Source organism: Saccostrea cucullata, unplaced genomic scaffold, assembly GCF_032062105.1.
Source record: "Saccostrea cucullata isolate Sc308-1 unplaced genomic scaffold, CSIRO_AGI_Scuc_v1 ctg1984, whole genome shotgun sequence".
Lineage (NCBI taxonomy): Eukaryota > Metazoa > Mollusca > Bivalvia > Ostreida > Ostreidae > Saccostrea > Saccostrea cuccullata.
The window spans coordinates 2,688-14,214 of record NW_026920523.1 but is presented as its reverse complement, the minus strand read 5'-3'; the positions used below and the strand labels follow the sequence as shown (position 1 = coordinate 14,214).

General features: G+C 33.4%; 1 long non-coding RNA gene across 1 annotated transcript; it reads left to right on the top strand.

Annotated features, from left to right (window-relative positions):
* Positions 1-2,164: 2,164 nt before the first annotated feature.
* On the top strand, positions 2,165-4,648 carry LOC134250274 (uncharacterized). The gene is made up of 3 exons (XR_009988460.1): positions 2,165-2,321; positions 2,432-2,446; positions 4,485-4,648. It is a non-coding gene; the product is annotated as an uncharacterized LOC134250274 (long non-coding RNA).
* Positions 4,649-11,527: the final 6,879 nt, after the last annotated feature.

The window sequence follows — 11,527 nt, the reverse complement described above, 5'->3', positions numbered from 1 at the left end:
CTATTTCCACGAAACTGGTCAAACTTTTCAGATAAAATCTTAAGCTCTTTTTCAATAAATATACAAGAATTGGGTGCTCTCCGGTGATTATTGAAATATATACAGCTTTTTTATTTTGAAAAAACTTGCTTCACGGAGCATGCTACATTTTGGCACGTTTACATTATAAAGACTCTTTCTTAAAATCAAAAATTGCACAATTGTAGCGCAAAGAGATTTATGATATTTTACCTGCCGCTAAAGTATACATGAAACGTCACTGGGAGAAGTTTTGAACTAAATTGGACGGTATATGACTGTTTTATAGCCGTTTAAGATTGATCGACGCGTAAAAACAAAGCCAAAAATCGGAACGTCATTGAGCGTCATGAAGCACTGCAGTACGTAAAAATTATGTGTGCGGACAGGGAAATGTCTAAAAAGAGATTAAAATGTTCACGATTCCGCCGGGAATTTCCTACACATACAAAGGACAAGTTTTCAAATGGTTGTAGCTTCATAAGAATGGAAGGATTAACATTTTGAATGATTAACTGCGGTGACACTTCAATACCCCCTTTTTGCATGGACGTTGCTCTGCGCCTATATGGTTTTGCATAGTTTCAATACCTGATCGATTAACTGCATAGACTTTTTTAAAGATCTCAATAATATCCAAATCAATACAAAAGACATTATAGTAGAAAAGTAACATGTTGATCTAGATATTCAATTTTAAAGTAGAAAAAAGATAAGAAAAATCTGAAGAAATGAAAGATTTTTTGAACTGCGACAAAGCTTAACGGGTTGAAATCTGGTTGTTACGTCGCCTTACGTCAAGTGATTGCTCCGTGAATCCCATGACCTCATAATAAAAATCGTTGTAGATTTTCAAGATTTCATTATTTGGACTTTATTTTTTACATACCAATAAACAAAATGTAGGAATTTATTCAGACATAGGCCATACTTCACAGTACACAATAGATTTTCCGTAATTCAATGTGTCCACGAACTTTTCTAACAACCCTCGTACAGTGTAGTTGTAAAAATTAACATAACATGTTAATGTTTTACAGCATAATTTGCCCACTGGATACCACTGAATCCATAAAAATTGGCCGGATAAGAGAGAATCCGGAGTGCAGGAAAAGTGCAAGAAATATTTGATAATTTCATTTGTTTTATTTACAAGTACAATGTTTTTGTTCGGAATAAATAATTAAATGATGATTTTTTTGTATTCTAGAAAATTTTCAAGGGTATACCCATGACTTAGTATTTTTCTTTTTTTCGTTCACAAACTGACAAAGTTCGAGACTTCATACTCAGTGTATGTAAAAAAAAAAAACAACTCTGTAGTTGTTCAAAAGAAAAACTTGTATTGTCAATTATCGTACTGGCGAAACGAAAAAAACAAGATATGGATGAGGAACAGTTAACAAGAGAACACGGGCTTTAATCACACGGATCATGATCCCCAGGAGTACCTTATTATGATTCAACCACGTAATGTATCCTTACTAAATAAATAACAAAACAAATAGAAATGTAGCTTCAAAATAGCAAAATAATCACAGCTGCAACCTTCATGTAAAAAAAAGATCTAGATCTTTGCTAATTACACTCTACATTTCCAAAGTTTAAGAAACACATCAGTAATTTTAAACCAGACACATTATTGCATACCTTGCACGATCCCTATGCCACTGGACTTTCATTTTCTCTTTGAATAGCATTTAATGTACAAACATGTTTTCAGATGTATACATCATATTATACATATGCTTTATGATATAGTCTGTGAACAGTATGTTTGATAATTTTTGGAAAAATGAGGTAACTATACATTTTTGCAAAATATTATGCATGGCTTTAAACTCTTATCAAACACAAAGACTTATACCACTGCAATTTCTTTAAATATAATATGTTACTTATTCGTTATACACCTGGCATCTGAAAGATGGTTAGACATGTTTACAGATGTTTACATCATATACATGTGCTTTAAAGCAGAACAGTCTGTCTGATAATTCTTGGAAAAATGAGGTATACATTTTTGGAAAATTATTATGCATGAATTTTAAGTCTTATTAAACATAAAGACGTATACCACTGCAATTTCCTTTAAAATAATATGTTACTTATTCTTTATACACCTGGCTTCTGAAAGTTAGTTAGAGCAACAAATGGAGACAATTCAATTCGGAATGTTTTGGAGCAGCTTTTTATGGAGAAATCAAAAGGAATAGAACTGGAGAAAATGATGATTAAAATGAATTCCACTATCGGCGAAATGAAGTCCACGATTGTCTCTCTTAAAACAGAAATGGAAACACGTATAGAATTTGTTTAAACAAATTTTTATCCTTATCATTACTAGTAGTTTCAAATTACTGAACTTCAGTCTATAACATGTTTTCAATTTACTAGTATTTCAATTTTTTAGGCAAAAGATTTAGATGTAAGTATTGATTTTTATTCTTTGTATTTTTAAAAATTTGATCATGAAATTTTTCATTAGAAAAATCATAAATATAATGATTAAAGAATATTGGGGTTTAAAAAGTATATCTAGTTTAATTAAGGCTGATCAACATTTTTTTTTATCCAACAAAAGAAGTAATATATCAGATAAATATCTTTGGTAAATCCTCTTAATTTTGTTCAGATTAGAGTTTGGGACAATAAACGTTGATGGAAATGTTTACGGAAACATATATATGGAAAATACTTTTCATTTTTTTAGCATTTTTACTCTATGACTAATAACTTTAACCGAAGAACTTCTTATACCTTTTGACCGTTTATATAACAAAAGGCCCGTGGGTCACATCGCTCACCTAAGTAACTTTGGCCATTCTGTCATTTAACACAATTCCCTCTATGTAATGCGTATCTTGACAATCCTAAAGCGATTCGAACAAATTAGAATCCACACTACATCAGAATGCTTCAACATAAGTTTCAGCTTTTCTGGTCCAGTGGTTCTTGAGAAGAAGATTTTAAAAAGATTTTTCCCTACAGCTATATATATTTCTTTGTAAAAATTAGATTCCCTATTCTGGCCCCGCCATATCCCCGGGGGTCATGATTTGAACAATTTAGAATCTACACTACCTCCGGATGCTTCCACATAATTTTCAGCTTTTCTCAGCAACTACTCATTGCAGACGCTTGAAATCTTAACACAACCTTCCCTGAGGCATGCCATATGGTGGAATACATATTTTGTCTGTCTCTGTCCGTTTACAAGTTTTGGTCGCAGTTTTCTCATTAATTACTCATATCAGATGCTTGAAATTTAGCACACTGTTTGTTGAGGCATGCCATATTGTGGGATTAATTTTGATATGAATCTGATGTCAACATCCTATTTTTCTGTGCATTTGCCTGTAATTTAACCTGTGTATATTAACATGATAGTGTTAGTCATATCAGAGCGGGGGTATTACAAGTGAGCATTGGCTCACAGATTTCTTGTTTTCTATTTTCTTGACTATCTCCCCTTTGATGGAGACTTTAATTGGCCTTTCATTTTAACAACTCAAATCCCTCTTCATACAAGGATGCTTTGTATCAAGTTTGCTTAAAATTAACCCAGTGGTTTTTGAGAAGAAGTCGAAAATGGGAAAGGTTTACAGATAGACGGACGGGCAGACAGACAGACAGACGGACTATAGAAAAATTTGTTCAGAAAAGCTCACTTGAGCTTTCAGCTCAAGTGAGCTAATAATTTTGGCAAAAGACTCACTGCTTGTTAAAATAATGCCAATAGTTCCTTGAAGTAAAATAAGTTCAGAAAAGTTCACTTGAGCTTTCAGCTCAAGTGAGCTAATAAAATAATTTTGGCAAAAGACTCACTGCTTGTTAAAGCTATATATGGCGTATCCGAGCTAAGAAATAAAAATACGAGATTAAGCATAGATTTAAATGGTATTTGTTATTTACGTTCAAATTCAAATTTTCACCAATTTTGAACTTAAATATCCCCACATTTCTATTAGTTTAATTGACTTTAAACTGTGTCTGATATTTATTTCCGAGCTGGAAATAAATCGGTTATTGGTTAAAATCTGTGATATTTATGAAACACGATTGATTTAAATAGTGTAATTTAAAGGAAAGTCTTGTCTTTAATAAAGTAACAAAACAAATAGAGAGATCTTTTTAATTTTAGTTAGCATGAACTTATCAACAATACGCCATATATCACATTAGAATAATGCCAATAGTTCCTTGAAGTTTTCGAATGTGCATTGACTTTCCTGGTTTTTGACTCACTCATCCTTCAGTCTCGAAGAAGGTAGGGGCAATGAAATTAACATTTTTGTTTGTCTTACCTATGGATGCTCTATACCAAAACTGGTTGAAATTGGTTGAATGAGAAGAATCTGAAAATTTTCAAAATTTTAAAATAAGGACGACAATAGATGAAATCAGATAACTATAGCTAAAACATAATTGTCACCATTTAGTGATTTTTTTTAAATTTCTTACAGGTGAATCTGGTGTTTTTGGATAACACGTTTACCCGCCTCCCGTTATCTGGCTACATGAAAAAAAACATAGTGTTAAAGACAGCATTTCAAGAAACACCAACCTTGACGTATGGACTTTACTAGATTCCAGTACCAGTAATAATTTGCGTGTGAATACTGTTACACAAAAAAATACTAAGGTAGGCTTTCAGCAGGGACGTAGCAACGGGGGGGGGGGGGGGGGGGGGCAGGGGGGCCTGGCCCCCCACTTTTTTTGCCAACAATACTTTTACTATTGTAAATGTTCATTGAAAGGCTGTTTCCCCCCCCCCCACTTTATACTAAAGTAAAGTAATATGAAGGAAATATAGTACTGTAAGCTTAAAAAATGGATATTGAAAGTTGAAAGGAATTGGTAGTGCGAAAAGTTTGCCTCTACCCCCCCCCCCCCCCCCCCCCCTCACCTTACCCATCCCAATTTTCGTTTTTTTTTTTTTTGTTGCTTGTCAACTTTTTCAGGTAAGTTAAAAAAAAAATCAGTGGTTGCCCCCCCCCCTCCCCACTTTCAAAATCGATGCTACGTGCCTGTTCAGTTAAGTATATACTTTTGGGCAGACACAAAGTTATATGGAGCTAGAATCAGTTGGATGGCCTGTGGAGGATAAAATCTTTCAACGCTGTCAGGGTCGATCAATGAACACGAATATGTCATTCGATAATAAATATAAAATGTTAAATTGAACTGATTTCAAATGAATTAAATGATATACAAGAAAAGGTGATTTGATATTTAATCTTGATACATACTGGTAGTACATTTCATACTAGTAAGCAAAATCTTTGACATCGAGGTCAGTATGTTGCATTAAGCAAAAGTACTAGTGAATATCAATGCACAAATAAAAAAGATATTTTTTCTTATTAATGAATAAAATTAAAGTCAATGAAATAAAGCCTCCACAGTCTTGCCCCCCCCCCCCCCCGCAATCGAACTAAAGAAAATATAGGCAGTGAATCATGATAGAATACAAAGTATATATACCAAATAAAAATAACAATCAGCACATTAGATCGAGCATGTTTCTAATTACCCAAAATTGTATATAATAATATGTTACGTGTATTTAAGCCAGTCTGTATTTGCTTGGTCGCAAATCATAAAGGTGAAAGTGTAAGATCAGCCAAATTAAATATATAAGACACAAAAAAATGAAATTATCCAACTGTGAATATTCATCTTTATTTTTGGATACATCTGAGGATACTTACGCTTTTTTTAAAAGCTCGATGAGGGGCATAACGATTATGGTGATATCGATGAGTACAATATCCCCAAATGACAATGCTAATCTAACTGTTGATGTGTCACCAATCTGCTTTACTGAATTCTGAGGGAAGTGAAAATTCATAAGAATTCCCGCCCCGCGAAGTAAATTTAATTGCACTAGTTTCTGACTTCTTTCTCGGAAATATTCATATATATAAAGCAATAGAATCAATTAAAAAAAAAGAAGTTTATATATATATATATATATATATATATATATATATATATATATATAAAGCACATTTTACAACAACTCTTAAACTAACATAACTGCCCTCAGTGAAGAAATATTAATATAGAAAGCACAAATAAATTCACTTTTACATGGATACCCACTTCCGACTCAGCCCGGGGTTGAACTCTCGACCTTCGGAATCTGTCTCCTAGCAGTGCAGGAACAGCGCGCTAGACCGCTCGACTATGCAAGTCAAAAAACTTGCTTTCGATGCCGATGGAATTCTCGCGGCGCTGCCCTAAACTACACAGTCATTGAGGATAGAAGTGAGATACAGTTATTTGGACATTAGTTTTTAACAGAGGATTGTTACCAATACATGTTGTAATGAAATTAATTATTATTTATAAAGCACATTTTACAACAACTCGTAAACTAACATAACTGCCCTTAGTGAAGAAATATAAATATAGAAAGCACAAAGAAATTCACTTAAATTACATGGATACCCACTTCCGCCCCAGCCCGGGGTTGAACTCCCGACCTTCGGAATCTGTCTCCTAGCAGTGCAGGAACAGCGCGCTAGACCCCTCGGCTATCTAGGCAAGTCAAAAACCTTGCTTTCGATGTCGATGGAATTCTCGCGGCGCTGCCCTAAACTACACGGTCATTGAGAACAGAAGTGAGATACAGTGAGATACATGTATTGGTAACAATCCTCTGTTAAAAAACTAATGTCCAAATAACTGTATCTCACTTTTATTCTCAATGACCGTGTAGTTTAGGGCAGCGCCGCGAGAATTCCATCGGCATCGAAAGCAAGTTTTTTGACTTGCCTAGATAGCCGAGCGGTCTAGCGCGCTGTTCCTGCACTGCTAGGAGACAGATTCCGAAGGTCGAGAGTTCAATCCCGGGCTGGGGCGGAAGTGGGTATCCATGTAAAAGTGAATTTCTTTGTGCTTTCTATATATATATATATATATATATATATATATAATGTAAAAACATCTACAATTCAAATAGAAATCCAAAATATGTGTATAAATAAGGAATTATTTCATGCTGTGTCTTGATAAGACGATAAAATATAGGACCATATAGTTACAAAGTTATAACACAACAAGTGTAGAGACTTTTGCCCCTGCGAAATGATATTCATGATTTTAAGAACCTTTATGAGTTGTTCATAATTGTTCATGAATGGTTCTTAAAGGATTCTTAACAGGTTCATAAAAGTAGTTCATGAATAAAATTCATGAAAACATTCATAATTCATAGTTCATGAACAAATGATGAACAAATATGAATATTGGTAATTTTCAGTTTAAAGAAAAAACTTAATAGTTCAAGGTAATGAATGTTCATGAATTTTCATGAAGACTAAAAATGTAAAAATTATTGTCACAAACGATCGCCAGAAAACACTTATTACTCCCATAATACAACTTTTGTATGCATATGCAATTGTTGAACAAGCCCCTGATTTTATTAATAACATGCTTTTGTTTTGATTTTGAAAGTATGGGATCATAAGAGGTTAAAATCACTATTTTCTACTCTATGTAATTGATAACTTAGATTCTTCAGGATAATACACTCTGTTATGAACTGTCTAGAAGGGAGAATGTAATTAAATTATGATTAATTTATAAAACATTAGTAATTCAATATTGACAACATTTTTTTCTCATATTGAATTACTAATGTTTCTTCATCATTTAAATTCACAGGCCAGCTATATTAATATTGTGCTTTAAATTATCTCATTTTTCACGACACAACTTTGTTCGACCGAATTTTCTCTATTTGTCAAACTTTTAACAAGTTGTAAGAAAATGAAACAGACTAACAGTCTAGGAAAAATTTCATAATCTTCGTAAAAAAGTGTCATAAATTTATTGACAACTAAAAAATTATATCTCATGTCTGTACTGTACCGTACCATTCTTGGGTCGAAAAGCTTTATATTTTGATGCTGTTATAAAGTCACATTTTTCTGTCCATCGTGTGTAAATGATACAGCACAGGCTGCATGGTTGTGAAGAAGCTATGACATGAACCACATTCGTATTTTGTAGTCTATTCTCCTATACACTTTCATAGCTCAGGGTACTCAGTTTGAGGGCGAGTGGTTCCAAGAGATATTTGTTGTCCTCTGATCACCCATTCTCAATATAAGGGCTCAAATGATGTCGCCTCATTTTCATTTAAAAGAAATACCACTGATGTAATTTTTAAATCAACATTATAAATAGTCATATAACAATGAATAAGAATTCATATAATTATCGATCTGAAAGGGTACTTAAGGAGTTCCAAATTCAAATATAGTAGCCTATTTGAAATGTACAGTACGGTCAACGCGGATTAGGCATTAAACCGCGCTCCCCCCGCGGTGTTTTGATCCTTTCCGCGATACACCCCCGCGGTTATTTCATCGCGGTCCTACCTGTAGCCAGGTATAGACCGCGGCGGTGTGACTTACCGTTGACTGGCTTATCGGATTTATTTTACCTGTACGGCCGTATAATATCTATAACTGCATATTGTTCGGTCTATAAAATTGCAGGTTTTGAGTAAAAAAAAAAAATGGTGCTATTAAAAATATCATACAGTGATACATAAACGTACTACATGTACCCGAAGAATTTCAAAAAAAAAAAAAAAATAGCGCATGATTGTTTTCCCAAGTTATTCTGATGTTTGATAAATGTAAGTTTTTAAAACAGGTTTAAAAAAAAAATAAATTATATCCTCAGCATAAGCATAAACTTTATTTCTCTAAATCAATGACTATATACCGTATATCACTTTTACAATGAAACGCATAGTATATGTTTCGATAAATATTCGATAAATGGAAGATCTAGATATTCTGAAACATGTTTATAGGCAATGTGCAGTAAATCTCTCTCTCTCTCTCTCGTATTATTATTTGTGTTTTTTTAAATCGGCAAAATTCACTTTAAACTGCAGCGCATTTCCGCTTGAAAGCATACTTGTAAGTACGAACAATGTTCATGAGAAAAGCGTGTTAAATGAAAACACTGAGTAGTAGAAATATTTGTATGCAGTTTAAAGTGTTACTTAAAGAACTCTTAATGTGCAAATAAAATAAGAGAAAAATTAAAAAAAAAAAAATCCGCATAATAATAGTATACAGATGAAACGGGGTGTTTTGTTGTGCATACCGTTGTGCATAATAAATTGATATATCGTCCTTTTGCTATACATGCATACATATGTAAAAGAATTAATATTATTTCTACCATTTTACCTCTATAGCCACCCCTGTCAACGTATGGGATTAACTACGCATTGAAATACATGTACATGTAGCTCGTCGTAATTTTTGAGAGACATGTACACAGTACATATAGGACAGCGTTAACATTCCTATTTTTTGTATTTGTAGAAGACCGACATATACAGGGAAAGTCATTAAGATCAGTCTTTTTTTTTGTGAATCCAAATGTAATTGTTATTGAAACATACAACCTTATGTTTAAAAAAAATATGAAGTTCATGCAGACGGCACTAGGGAATCGGGGGGGGGGGGTTATAATCATGATAATCCACCCGGTTTATGAGTTTATATTTTAAAACTGTGAAAATGTTGCGAAAATCCAAATCCTTTGTATTTCACAAAGGTGTGAAATTATACCCAGTACAGTGTCACTGTGAGACAGGAAATCCCTCTCCGCTTGACCGCGCACAATACACAGGAGTCCACCAGTTACTAAGGAGACCACGATTAGTCCGTGCAGCTACATGTACACTGTGTATACATGTACTAGATTGATCGAGGACAAAAAATTACTTACCAATGCAAAATGCGCAAAAAATGTTGTTCCGATATTGTTTGTGGTGTTAATGAATTTCTTTTTCAGTAATTTTTGTTTACGCGATGTAAATAGTCCTTAATAGAATTTTGCAGGAATAAGCTTGGAATTTTTTTTTTTTTTTTGCACTGTTTTGGTTGAATTTTCATACATGAATACATTATTTTCTAAATCAGCTTAGCTATTTTCTAAATCAATTCATCTACTGATATTGGGAAAATAACCCCCATCCAAAGTTGTGATTGTGCTGAGTTTTGTGTAAGACACATTAAGTGTCCCAGTAAATAAAGGGAGAAGGGGGGTGATTGTTATATCAAAATTAACTTTTTACACGAAAGTAATCATGGTAATCTGCATATCTTAAATTTAAATAATTAATTCAAATATGTTTTAAATTATATGATCAATGTAAATGTCATTGTGAAGTATGTTAAACATGTATGACAGATGAATTTTACTGACCCGTTTTCGGGCACGCACGTGTACACCAGGGGTAGGGCTGGTGCAGGGGATCGCACCTTGTCCAGTGTACAGCTGTGAGGACCAAGTATGCGTACCAGGTCTAACTCTAGACAGTATGTAATTTTACTTTATCTTCTACGGATTGGTAGGCCATCAAATTACACACGCATACACACCCTACTGATTTCAAGAACATTGCCCCAGAATAAAGGAATGACACTTAACAGACGACTCGGAGAATGCTGATTACATAAAAATCTTCTGCGTATTATACTCCTATATTTGAAGATTAATAATTTTAAAACACTTTCATCATTTATAGCCCCAATGAAAGTGACACTGCGATGAATCGCGCGCGTTTCTTTAATCAATCTACTATTTAAAAAAAACGCTATGAAAAATAAAAATTAATATTGAATATCATGAATAACACACGGGGTGTTTTATCTTGCATTGTCGTATAAATATATCACATACAGTAATTTATATCGAAAGTTGTGGATCTAAATAGAATGAACACATATTAAAAAAGTGATTCAAGAATTAGTAAACGCTGTTTGAAAATTGCTTTGATGATTTTTATAATTATTTAGATAAATGAGGGTGTATTTCTTTGAAAAATTAATTTTTATTTTGTACTTCAAATATTTCAGCTTCTATAAATTTTAAAATGTCATTAATTTCGTTTTATTTTGTTAAATGGTTGATATTTTCAAAGGGAGGTAACTCGAGTTTTAGACCAAGACTGTTTCCCACCTGTAATCGCTAAGATGCACCGCGACGGCGTGATTTACCTGGATTACTGAACCGCGGGGGCACGCGGTTTTTACCGGAGACACCAGTACTAACCGCGATGAGATTCACACCGCGGGGGTGCGCGGTAAATGCCTAAACCGCGTTGACTGTACTGTACGTTACTGTCGCCGAGGCAAATATTATTCTGAATCCCCTCTGTGTAATATATAGTTTTGATTCTCAAGTAAAAAATTTCTGATAAGTTAAACCTTGTATCATATATATTTCTTTTCATAACAATAAATACATTTTCTTTGTGATAATAAATAATTTTTATTGTGCAATGTCCCTGTCGCTTAATTCTATTTCAACCACATTACAAGCAAACACAAAGATTATACACCTGATAGTTTTGTTCTCCTTTATTTATTGATTGGCTAAATTTGAAATTTTAAAGGATTAATTACTCCTACTTAGATAATGTAACATGAAATTGAACAACTTGAGCAACTTTTATAAATAT